Raw genomic sequence first — 13,589 nt, forward strand, 5'->3', positions numbered from 1 at the left:
GCTGTAACCGATTGTCCCTGTGACCACAAGAAAGGGTAAAAAGGGAAGGAGGGTGAGGGGATAGAGAATAACTTGGAGCTCAGTATGGATTGGAAAACCCTGAGTTAAATGGCTTTAGCTCAATGGCTTCCAGAGTCTCCTCTGGCTTAGCTACATTTCAACCCCAATCTTATCTGTAGCATCTGCTTTATCCTTACCACACAACAAGACAAGGCTGTGTGATACATAGTTTGTATAACATCATCATACACACAGGATACGGTGTCTAACAACCAGTCTGGTTTCTCTGAACTTTACACTAATAGGTCAGAATGAAGAAGGCTTGATCTATTTAATTCACCCAGACATGAGAGGAAACAGAAAGATACATCATCACAGCGGTCTACCAACAATGTAGGCCATATGTCCGTTAAGTAGGCATTTCTTTCTGTTTTGTGAAATAGATGTGTGTGTTCACAAGGGTGACTGCTTTGTCAACAGACGTATTGTGTGCAGAGTGTGTCGTTGGGATGAAGTGGCATTAAGTTTACAGACCTGCTTGATGGGTGCCCATACTGTAGCCGGTAACCATTAACCAAACCTACTTTGTGCAAATGACCTAGTATCAATGCAGGAAACATTTTGATGGATTTCCCCAACGTTCTGAAGTTACAAAGGCAGAAAACACCCTGTTGAAAAACAAAATGTGACATATTAATTATTTTTGGCAAATGTAAGCTACATTTAGTCACACAGTAAAGCTCCATGCAAGTGTGCAAGATTCAAAGACCTTCCACTCATTAATATCACAGATGACCTTTGTCTCATTGCGGTTCCTGGAACCTAAATCGCCCCATAGTCATGCACACAGTCAAATGGAGCGCTGAGCAGGCAGAGATACAGTGATGTTAATGTGAAAGCAGGCAAAAGCATTGGGGCTGTCACCAAATTGAATATGTGCCTGTTGACGCTTTAAGTCCTTTTTTTCATGGTGATGTCTCTGAACAATTGAATTATTAATTCTCTGAATCTCTATTCTTAAAATGTGAGTGTACCCAGAGACAGTGGTTTAGGAACAATGACATACAGATGTGCTCTGGAAGATCGAGCCTTGCCATTATAAACCCATAAATAGTGTTTCTATCGAAAAAAAAAAAAAAATCTCATTGAGCTCAGGCAAAATCAATTATAGATTCCCTTTTAAGACTGGGATTGGTTCAGACTGAGTATGTTAGCAGGCTCCTTTTTGTTTTATTCAAATCTGCTTCACACATGTGTGTTACGATTTTGGCAATTCCAAAACCAGACGCTTTCTGAGATTGTGTTTGCAATGTCTTACCCGACATATCTCTCAGCTAATGGGAACTCCGCAGTTTACGCTTGGTACATTACAGATTGTTATGAGTAATTTGATGACAATTTATTGGGTGGGACAGATTCTGACCACGGTAAGTGATGATTTCAAGTGTCAAACTCAAAGGGCAAGTGCAAGTGAGTTTCACGATTCCATACTTGACACCTCTGAACAAAACATACAGTACGTAATGGTTCCACATGTATTGAAAATAAAAGCCATTGACAACTCCCCATGTTTGCAGAGCAAATTTCCTTTCTCCTGATGTATTCCCTGTCTGGTCACTGCTTCGAGACCCAAAGACATCTGAGTTGTTGCAGAGGTGTCCACTGAGGGGTGACAGTTGGGTGTGTGTACTCAACCACAGACAAAACAACACTTTGGCAGACATAGCGAGCTCCCAGCTCATTTTCACATACAATGAAAGCTCAAACATTTGAGGTCTGAAGGCCACGTATGTCAGTGAAGCCTTTTGCAGAAAGTCCGCTGTGAAATCGTGGTCATTGTCAGATTATATAGCTAAAGTCCTCAACGGCCAAGCTTTACTGCTGGACCAGTTTTCCAAAGTGCAGACAGCTCTGACGCATGTTCGATATGGGCTAGAATCCCCTTAAAATCCTTCAACTGTTGAAACTGACGTGGCAATGTGGAAAACAGCATATGAGCCTCATCACAGCAATTCAATGCATTCACTTCTTTAAACATAAAACATCACTGCTTAAACTTTTGGGAAATAGGGATAGTTTTCGCAATAAACAATTCCCTTTTTATTCTTATTAAGAACACACTTGTTTAAAATGTCACAATGGGCAACCCAGGTTGACCAAATATGGAACAAATAAATGTCATGTTAAATTCACCCATTTCATTTGGGAAAAGATGACTTTACAGTCTAAGGTCAGCGACTATTTTAGGTGGCCATCGCACCACGTTCATATGTGGTCGGATTAGTTTCCCTTCCTTCCCGATGAAATGCATCCACATTAGCACTATGGACGTCACAGTGTGTTCTGAGCTGCTTGTAACAACCGAGAGACTGCACACTGAATTTTCATGAGTGGAGCCTCGGCCTATATTCCCAAATGTGAATGATCTGCTGTGTACTCTGGCAACATGTTCAGTTCAGTGGCGGTTGTAAATGGTTACCTTTGAAATCTGTAAGTTATGGAGTGGCACACTTGTGTGCTTTGTGTTTTTCTTTGGGTCAAGGTGGAGCCCCTGTATAATTGGTTGACTGTCTATCAACCTAAACCTCAAAAGATTTGATTGATTTAAGGGGAGGCTGTAATAGGAATTGCACATCACAAAGACTGTATAGAACGGGTCATGAAATATAGAGTTGTGGAGCCAATCATTTATGATCCTATTTTGGCTTAGGTCCTAGGTCTCAGTAGACTTTTTTGTAACATTCACATCAGATTCCCACTTTGGTTTTTGTGCAATCCAACACTTTGTCAGGCTTAAGTCAGAATCTTATGGGCTTTTAATGTCCTATTTACGTCCAAGCGGAATATATTTAAAAATGATGGGCATACATTTCAGTAGTTTCAAATCGTATTGCAAAGTATGTCCTACTAGATAGAAGGCTCAATTTATGAGGGGAAAAGTAAAAGATAATGGATAAAGCAAAAACACATTGGTCAATGGTTGACTGTTTCTGCCATTTTAAAGCAAGGTGGTGACAGCTGTCCAGGGAAATACTTTGTTAAAACTCACTGGCTGTGCAGTGTTGTGTTGTGTGTGTCTGCCATCTATTGGACTTCAATGAAACACCACTTTGCAAATTTCTTTAAAAGCAGAGTAAGTGAACACTTTTTGACACCGGTGAAATATGTCTAAAAGGTGCTTATCATTGGAGATAGTCAATGTTAATTTGTTTCAGGTTTATTAAGATTTACAGCATGATACTTGAGCCACATTTGCAACAAGTGGGCATCGAGACAAAAGGTATTATCTTCTCAAGTTTAAAAGATGTAAATCATCTTTTTTTCTCTCAACTATGACATGTACTGTAATAATTAGAATCTAAGGGAGACGTGAGCAAAATCACAGAATGTTGGTAGTGCCCATTACATGAAAGCTTTTTTTGTGTTTATGGTAATGAGGAACAGTGGTTTGTAAAATAGAGGAAAAAAATAAATACCCCAACATTTATTAAAAGAACTCACTTATATCCTATAACATGTGTTGCGGTGGGAGCCGAGGTATGACGCCAGGAAAAAGAGAGAGTGGGTGAATGCAGAAGTCGGCCGAGCACGTGCCTCCTGAGGTCCTCTGGTCTCTGTCTGGGATCAGTCCACCTCACCAACCCCTGGGCTAGACTCCCATCAGCCCCATACCCTGTCTACTCTGGGCCAGACACCACCATGACCACTTGCATTGAGAGGCCTGACCACCATTGTGCCACAACAGAGTACACAAACAAACAGAGTAGACACACACAGGTCTACTCGTCTGCCATTACGTCGACTCATCAAGCCCACTCTCGGCTTAGTCATACCATAGGCCTCCAGTGCAAGCAGCTCCCTCTTGGCTTCGGATGGAGAATCTGGCAAAAGAAATTTGCTCATTTGTCCCCACACATGTATGTGGTTTGGTAACGCTGCTAGGGACTGCTGCCCCAGCCTTTCTTACTGTCCAGATTCAAAGCCAGCCAGGCCTTTCCTGGGTAATGTCCTCCCACACCGTCTGGTTACATTGCTTTTTTCTTGTTCGTATTCAACTTTTTACGTCCTTACAATGTTTGTTTTTTAGAAGATTCTGGTGCGCTGCATTGCAAACGATTCAGAGCCAATTGAAAGTGTTTTTTCAACTATGAAACTTACAGTCTCTCATTTGAGGCTGATAAAGTAGACTTAAATAGAAGATAAAATAGGAGAGCACAGATGTACTGATTCCTCTCTTCTTTTTATTTTCCCAAAGTGACCCTAAATCTGCTAGGTATATACAGCTCTTTCCGGAAATTGTACTCATGCTTTTCCTCCTTCAAAATAGATCAAAATAGACACTTTTAGATTACTTTCTTCTGATTAACATAGCATTTGAAAGATATATAAATGTGCCAAAGGGCCAGGGAAAAAACGATGTTTCACATTCTTCAAACCATGGCCATTTGGAATTTAGGTTTTAATTATCACTTAAGTAACGGCACATAGGCGTACAGGTAAGAAAATTGTATTAGAAGCATTAGAAAACATGTACCATATCAAACATTGGCTAAGAGTGTGGTTTTAGGATTTTGGAGTAAACACACACACACACGCACCCACACACACACACACGCTTTCTTCCCTCTTTTCATGTCGACCACAAGGTTGACCTGCTGGCCTCTATTTCCTCTGAAGAGGATATCCCCCTTCAGTAGAGCCTTAAAATCCATGACGGCAGCCAACTTGAGATCCTGATGTGTGCGCCTCCTCTATTGTCTTTGAAGCGTTGGGAGGCTTTGGCTGGCCCGGCCACAGTGATGATTACAGTCTCATAGTTAGGCCGTTGCTGACATGTGCTCAGCTCACTTTCCCTCTGATGTGCCCCATGTTTGATGGAGAGAAGAATTCTTAGTAGTAGTTTAACTACCGCTGCCACCTTGTTCCTCTTCCTCAGTTACTCTACCAAAGAGGCTTTTCTGAAAATGTTAAATCCCCCAGCTCCCAGAATGACAAAAAGACCACAAGTTAAACCCGCAGTCAACGTGTTTGTACGCATGCACTTGAGTAGAAGCTTATATACATCCTACAGTAACTCAACTGAGGGCATTCGGAGGACAAGCTGTCAACGTTGAGTACGGCTTTACGGCCCTTCAACAGACATCATTGGGTGCAAAGTAAACAGAATGTTCTAAATGTCACCATAGAAACAGACGGTCCACAGACCGCCATGAAAAAAATAAACTTGTTAAGATAGTTCTATTTGTACGTCTCTGTTTGTTAGCTAATATTGACATGTCCGAATTATAATAAACAAGTTTCTTGTCATTGACTTTATTCAGGGTATTGCACAAGTCATGATGTTTTCATGTCCAGGATTCACCAAATACAATGTTACTGAATAACACATTTTGCAAAGAGCATTTTTTAGGTTAGCATGTTGGCAAAATCTAATTCAAACTTGTATTATTTATTGTTGCATAACCAACAAAGAGAGAGCAGTAAATTGATAATGAGACAGTGTAAATCATTATTATTTAGGAATTTGGGAATATAACTCTATATGTAGACATTATGACTTGCAGAAAAATGTAAACATTTTGTCACTTAAAGGAGAGGGAGGTTTGAAATACTAAGTAAGTACTTATACACATTTGATGAACTGTGCCTTCTAATTTTGACCAAAGGATCATCAACAGGTCAGGGCAAAGAGTAACAATGGGGCACAATGAGAACTTGGATTGTGGTATAAGAAGAATATGTGGAGAACTTGCTTGGTAATCGAGTAGCGCCAACTTACATTACAGCGATCTGCTTCCACTAGTGGAAGGAGATTCTTCTGACAACAGACCTGACTAAATAGGAAGTATTAGTTAGAAGAACTGATGGTTTTTTTTCATTAAAGAAGCAGCAGCTATCTCTTCACCTTCCCTATTTTCTCTCCATGTTTCTGTGCTTATGGCTTGTAAAACATACACCTGCAAAGATATTTCTCCTTTTCCTCATTGACTTCCTGACCCCATATGTGTAGATTACATGAGCAATTCCAACAATGTCTTTTAGTGTGACTGGAAGGAAATGCAATTAACAAAAGCTTAACTAAAATAGTGTTTATTCCATAGAAAAAAATACACCATCCAAAGCATACAGTAAGAAAGATAAAGTGAATGCTACAAAAACAAATGCTTATATTGTCATGAAAAGAATATTGTTGAATTGAATCACATGGTCCTTAAATGACTTTTCTAAATGCATGCACTTTCAGTTTAAAACTTTCTGGATGTCTCATTTCTTAAGAGAGACACAAAGGTTCTTATTTAGCTCTATAATGCCAGATGCAATGCAGGAGTGCACTCCATGCTGAGCTTGTCATCCAAACAAAGTGTAGGGCTGTCATCAGAAGCAGCTAGTAGCTTTTCATCTCAGAAACTGTCGAAAGCAATCAAACATAACATTCAAACATTGACACTGATCTATGCATTGATATAACAAAACCAATGTGTACAGTGTTGACAATGAATGTCTCAATACATGTGGTATAGTTTGGCATCCACCTCTCAGAACCAGAACTCGGAGACAAAGACGTGAACGTTGATGATGTTCTGGCCAGAGTCACCCTGAGTTGTCAAGTTGCGCATGGACAGTTTCAGTACTGTTGACAATGGACCAATCAGAGACTTTACCTGGCGAACAACACCTGAAGGAGACAAAGAAGAACCACATCAGTGAAAATAAGTACCATAAAAAGAACACAGCAGATTATACTGTGTTGGCTTTAGCGTCAATTTTGTCATTTCTGGAAACAAAATGGTTGAGCAAAGATAAGATCGTCTTTGTGCTTGTTTGTTTTTGATTTGATTTTGAATGTTTTTATTTTTGTATTGCTATGTGATTTAAAGGGTCCCCCAAAACATGTTTTATCACTTACCCCTAGTGGGATCTAGCAGATAGTTTTGGTTTGAAGTGCTGAAGTTTAGATTTTGAATTTTCGCTGCCACACCAAGACAATCGAGGATAATGGAATTTTGTTTGTGCTCAGCATTTTGCAAATCACATTTGTCTTTCAACAGCAAAGTATCTTTTCAAAAACAATGTCCCACTGACAGGCTGCTTGATGTTGATGGGTTTCTTGCGCTAGCTGGTGTAGACACAGTGTTATGTTGTGGATGATCCACAGACATAATTGCCATCAGTTTATGTCAGTTCTATCACTATTTCTTTATTAGAAAATTGTTCCATTGAATACTAAACCAAACATTTGGCAAATGATTTAAAAGGTCCTTTTCCCAGTTGTTCACTTGCCGACATCCTTTCCTGTCTTCACGTGTGACAGCTGGTACATTTGGATGAGCATTCAAATGAATTATGGTGTTACCATACTGAACAAAGTCCAGTGATGTCGGGAGTGTCCATGACAATCCGAATTTAATTCCTCCCTCCCACCTTCCACCCTCTTCATGGACAACAGACACCCTTGTATCATAACAGATGGGAGAATAAACATACAACACAGCATTACTGAATTCCCATGGAATTCATTGGGTGCTCTTTTTAAGTGAACGTGTATTACACGGAGGTGGGGGGGAATGCCAATGTTTATACAGGCTGTCAGCAGACCTATTCTCTGCAGAGGGCTGGTGACATTTCAGCTCTTGCCTGTTTGAACAGTCATCGCCAGAATGCAGTCAGGCAGCACAATCACCACACTGTCCTCCTATCACACCTCCAACCAATCCCCTTTTTCTCATTTCTTCTCTGATTCATAAGTGAGTCAGTTAAGTGTTCAAGTATGATGACTCTAGAGTTTAACTTAACATGGATCAAAATGACGATAGATCACAGCCGCCATCGGTCTGAATTATGAGGCTCCTCTCTGTGGTACTTGTAATAAAGCAGTAAAACCCATTTGGTCATTGTTCACCACAGGGCAGATGATGATCCATCATGCGCCATCCGCCGTGTCCTTTGGGACAGGGGCATTGTTAATGGCAGAGCCCCCCCAACTAGTCATTCTCCTCCTTCTCTTCCTCCCCTCTTCTCGGTTCCTGAGGGGGCCTGGTGTTTGTGGCACCATCACTGTGGCCCACAAGGGTAAATGAGTCCCATGTGTTTGATGGAGAGGAGCAGTCACAGTCACGCGATACAGCCATGGAGGCATTCCTCCAGGAATCCATCTTTAACTCTGGAAGGAGCAAGCTATAGGAGCTTGAACTGCTGTCTCTCACTCCCTGTCAATTTATTTTGCTTTTCTCGTCCCCCTCTGAGTCCAATCTGTGGGCAAACTACAGATTCCAGCAGATTCCAGCAGATTCCAGCAGATTCCAGCGATAAGCACTTGGAGGAGTGTGGAAAGGGGCCCACTTCGACCAGGGTTGCCCCCTTGTTTTGGTGTTATGGGACTCTGTTGCATAGTGACACTACACAGAGGGGAGCAGGACTGAGATTTTATGGTTTCCAAAGCGTCAGCACCATTTGAAAGAGCTAACCTTTTCTCAAACCTAACAACAGCCGCAACATTAAGAGAATAACTGACGTGGAAAAAGAGTTTAAATTTTTAGACGGAAAAGAGTTGTCAGACGTAAGTCAATCGAGATGGTACGCAACTCTCAGTTGACCAATGCAAACTCAAAGTGAGTTCAGAAGGTTCATAATTTGTCCACGTACTTCAATCAAACAGAATCAGTTCAAAAGCTTCACTAATGGGTTGAGCAAGCTCACAATGAAGATGAGTAAGACATTATGAGCACAATATGGACCACCACAAAGACAGATGGGATTCAGTCCACATTAATGATTTTCTTTTTTTTATTGGAGTAGGTGTGGCCTATTTCTAATGAGGGCTTAACACTTTATAATCAGGGTCAATTGCAGGTCTGTTTTTCACTGAAAATCCCCCAAAATTAATCATTATCAATAAATAAAAAGCAGCTAAACAATTTAAACAACTGCATTAAGTAATTTACAAAAACAGGGCACATATCGCATCTGAACTGAAAATGTATTAAGAACATCTAAATAGTGCAATATGTGGAATGTGTTTGTTTGTTTTGTACATTTATTTGTGGTCTAATTAGCACATGCAACTGTGTTCTTAGGAGCAGAAATCCTGGTATAGTGCCCAATGGCTCCTCCAAATCCCCAAATTCCCTCCAAGCTCATTGTAAGTAACTTGAAACTTAATTTAACAAAACACAGAGCAGTTTTCCTCACCTCATGATAACAAACCTATTAATGTATGTTAACATGTAAGATGTATCACGGTTACTGCAGTGATTTGTGGCATAAGGAACACCTAAATTGTCAAAACATGTTTAATACAACTTCTAGCCTTTGTTTAACTTATTTTTTGCACAGCCTTGAGGGCGAGAAAAAGGTAATTATGTTATTACAATGTGGGCCCAATTCTGCACAAAGAAGCTTGATACTAAAGTCAGTGTATGTGACCATGACGACTCTGTGTTTCCGTAAGTGTTCCATCAAAAGCACAGTGGTATCCTCAATGAAGGGAAAGCATCAGCTAACAGCTGGGCCTCAACATTCTCACAGTGAACCTGAGGTGAAACCACAACTGCATACTCATCTTAAACATTGCATCGGCTGTAAGGCAAAAAGCCAACAGCCACAAAACAGGTTAACTTTGATTGGCTACAATACCACCTGATATCCATATACATAAACCCCACAACTGACAATTTGCCCTGTGACTGGGTTGCAAGGTCATGTAATCTGAGGCTTGAAGTTCCTGAGCAAAAGATCCAGTTGTGGCGCTGGAAAGGTTTGTGGTGTCTTTCCATCCCACTGAGGTATCTGCCACAGGGTGCAAAGGTAACTGTGCTGGCTTGAACAGCAACCATCAAACAAACAGCTGTACAATCTGTCCACTCTCCAAAACATTCCCCCACACCATAAAGTAGCCCCTTCGGAAGAAAATAGCCTTCAAAAAATGCATGCTAGTAGCAGAGACACTGCCACAAAACAACGTAACCAAAGGCCAGCAGGCATTTGTCATCCTTCATGGCCCACAAGCACTGCAATATTGAAGGGTTACATGTAAACAGTACAATTTCTGGTTTTTCTGGTTTTTACAACTCAGCGAGGAAGTGTATGACAAAATCCAAAATGGATGGGTTTAACACCGTAGACAAATGAAAAATATGCATTGGCCTCACCACAGTATTGTATAATGACACACTGGTTGTGGCGCTATGCATGCTCACTGCAGTGAAACCTTTGGAGAGTATCCAGGTGTCGTGGTGGTATACAAAGTTCCAGAATGAAAAGAGGGTATTTGAGGGCATTCTTCACCATCATTACAGCTATAACTGTGATAAGTTTGGTATCTAACCATATCACTGAAGTAAAGCTGAGCACTGTTGGCATGAACATAAACACAACTAAGTGGTTTCTTATTCAATGATTGTTTTTAATGCCGGAAATTTATTCTCCAAAAAGTCCATAACAGCTAGGAGACACGCTAAAAAATTGCTAACTAGCTCCCTTGATTAGCAAAGCAACCAATTTCAGATTTGATAACCTTTTAGCATGGCTGAAATATAATCCACTCAAATTGCCAGCATTACCCACTTTAAAAAGACTGAGTGCACTGCAGGCCCCTTGGGTACCTGATCTGTGTTTACACTTGGTCACTGGTCACTGTCAGGTCAGGCTGTCCAAACACAACTGTGACTACTCCAAAGAGGGTTTGGGAGGCTTGCCCACTGCTGCTCTGAAAGCCCAGCACATGTGGCTTGATATTTTAAGGTCAATTAACAGCAAGTCATACTTACAGATCTCTCAAATGACCCATGGGTCATTGTTGGACAGTGTCGCAAACTGGTTAGTGACGTCATTGAAAAGTAGCTGTAGGGAATTGGTCGGTTCTTTTCTTGGACTTTCTGTTTTAACAGTTGTGGGCTTGAGCAGCTGAGATGACACAACATGCACCATTATCTTTACCTCAACCTTTACGCTGTATTAAAAGTGACCTTTCAAAGAGAAGACCCATAACTAAGCAGAAAATAGATTTGACCTTGAAGACTAAATGGAAAGGATATGAGATGAAAACCCTCTTTATTTGCATTTTAAATCAGGACTTTATTTTCTATTCTCCATCTACATTATAAATGGAAGAAAGTATCTGACAAAGTATTAAGACAGTGTTATTGCATGTAATATGTACTATACTGTATGTGTACATACCAGTGTCTTTTGGAGCGTGACATATCTGCTTCACCATCTCTTCACCAGTACATTGGTGGTGGAGGATCAACCGAGGACAGCGTTGTGTGTTTGACTGTGGGTTGTTGGGTGGAAAAGACCCTGTTTTGATTAGCTGTACTAATCTCTTGTTGGGGAGACCAGGATTCCTTAGGGTCTTGGCGCGCTTTAGTGGGCCTGCTGCTGCCATGTCATGATTCATCCAAATGACAGCCGCTCAAACGGAGCAAGTTGTCTGCTTATCTCCAATGCTGTCCTAAACTCCTCACCAGCACAGCCACAAGTCAGAGCCACAAGTTCCACTGACTCTGAAGTAGTCATGTCTCACACAGTAGGCTTACATTCCACCAGCCACTGTGGATGACTACACTGACGACCATGACTACCTGCATAGAGACAAACTGTCCACTTTCTCTTTCATTCATCTTACTGGCTGCCTCACTGGCTGCCAGCCCTGTGCCAATGGCAATGCAAACTGTATTTACTCTCTGCACAGGATATAAACCACAGAGGCATTTTTCCACCTGCTTTCAAAAATGAATGGTATTTAGCTGCGGCATCTTAGACTTACAGTTTCTCCAGAGGATGGGCATAATTCATGAAAAGAATGTACTGTATTATCTGTTGCTGCCCAGTACAATGAACATAAATACAACATAAATCTTTTTTTTCTTGCTAAAAAGAATTAGACAGCAGTGATTAATGGTACAGTAAAATCCTTCCATGACAAATACTTACTCATGAAGAGGAGTCATTTGGACACATTCAAGGGATGACTAAACATGTGCTGAACGTTAATTCCACAGCTGGTTACTGTGTCAAGTAAAATCCCAAGTCACATAATGGTATAAATATTGTATAGAGCTATATTTGTATGTTGCTTTTGTTAACTGCATACTTTGCATGGGGAAGAGGAAGACATTATAACATCTTTTTCCCACATGAAAATGACAGCTACTAAGTAACGGCTAAAGCAACGCTGAAAGAATACACGTATGCTCAGCAAGCCAACCTAAAGCAACACTAGCCTATGATACCCCCAATGGGAGTGGTCGAAGATAACATTGATCTCCACAATAATGTACTGCATGAGAGACAGTAAAACAGGGGAGCCACCAGCATTTCATCAGAGGTGAGAGACTGAGCACCAGACTCAGCCCATGTTTCCAGCAGAGACCACAGAGTCAATGTTTTCAAAGGGAGGACCATCCACCTGCTGACTGCCAAAATCAATCATCCCATTATCAACCGTATTCAAACAACCTGTCTCTAATCAAAAGTAGAAGACAGTGTTAACATGAGTAATGCATTCCAACACTGTTTGTGTTTCCAAAGATGTGTATGATGTGTTGCAAATGTTGTCTTTGTTGCGAGGATGAAATTCATCACTTCCGCTGTGTGTCTACTGTACATACCTGTAGGGATTTTGTGTGGTTGCTGCTGTGCTACTGTGGTTATCATGGGAATCTGTAAGTGAATGATTGGTTCTGATCATGTTTTCCAACTGCCTGTTGTGTTTTCACAGATGCGTAAGGCTGTCAGGGTTGTCTTCCAGACATGACAGTGCTGGGAAAACCAGTGATGGATGACCAGGAACTAGGAATGAGTGGTGCAATTCTTACACTATTTGGTGTATTCTCTGTCTGTGTGTGTGTGTGTGTGTGCGTGCGCGTGTGTGAGTGTGAAAGAGAAAGAGGTGTGTGCACATTCGTCTGTGCAAACACTGCATGCCTGTGTGTGCAGTCGACTGGTTTTAAAAGAATGAATAAGTGAGCATAACGGAAAAGAGCGCCAGCCAATCAAACCTTTTAAGAATCACTTTTTAGAGTCAGCAATGGATTCTCAGGAATCCTAATTGCCTCTTGTGTCCCTTTTAAAAACATAAGAAGTGGCCAAAAATAATGGCCAAAGTTAGTTTGAGTTCACGCAATTGTTCATTAGTGGAGCCTCAATGTCTGCTACTTTTCACATCCCACCAAGCTGTAATACCACTGTTGGAGTCACTGGAGATACTGGAAACTAAGCTTCCTTAAGTGACACGTCAGCGAGCCTCATACAATGGTTACGCAACATCAGCATCTGTGGGCCAAAGCAACAGCAGCACAACCCACTAAATAAAACCAATAGGGCCTTCATCACACCGTGGACGCCACACTTCACAGCGAGCAGTCAGTGACCAAAGGCTCCAGTGTACAAGGCCTCAATTTGGATATGTGATGAGCAACGGGTGCTAACATGCAAGAGCTGCATCCAAAAAGCATCCAATGGGTTTGGGAGAGAAGTGCCTCCTCACAAACAGGCCTTTCATGTGGTCGTCAGTTTAAGTGCTCTAATGCTCGGCGAGACACTGAGGCCTAGCATGGGGAAATGGAACAATACATTTAACCACATGA

General features: G+C 41.2%; 1 long non-coding RNA gene across 1 annotated transcript; it reads right to left on the reverse strand.

Moving 5' to 3' along the window:
- Positions 1-9,653: 9,653 nt before the first annotated feature.
- LOC117948479 lies at positions 9,654-12,854 on the reverse strand. The gene is made up of 2 exons (XR_004657454.1): positions 11,179-12,854; positions 9,654-10,902 (listed from the first exon to the last, which is right to left on the reverse strand). It is a non-coding gene; the product is annotated as an uncharacterized LOC117948479 (long non-coding RNA).
- Positions 12,855-13,589: the final 735 nt, after the last annotated feature.

Source organism: Etheostoma cragini, chromosome 8, assembly GCF_013103735.1.
Source record: "Etheostoma cragini isolate CJK2018 chromosome 8, CSU_Ecrag_1.0, whole genome shotgun sequence".
NCBI classification, from domain to species: Eukaryota; Metazoa; Chordata; class Actinopteri; order Perciformes; family Percidae; genus Etheostoma; species Etheostoma cragini.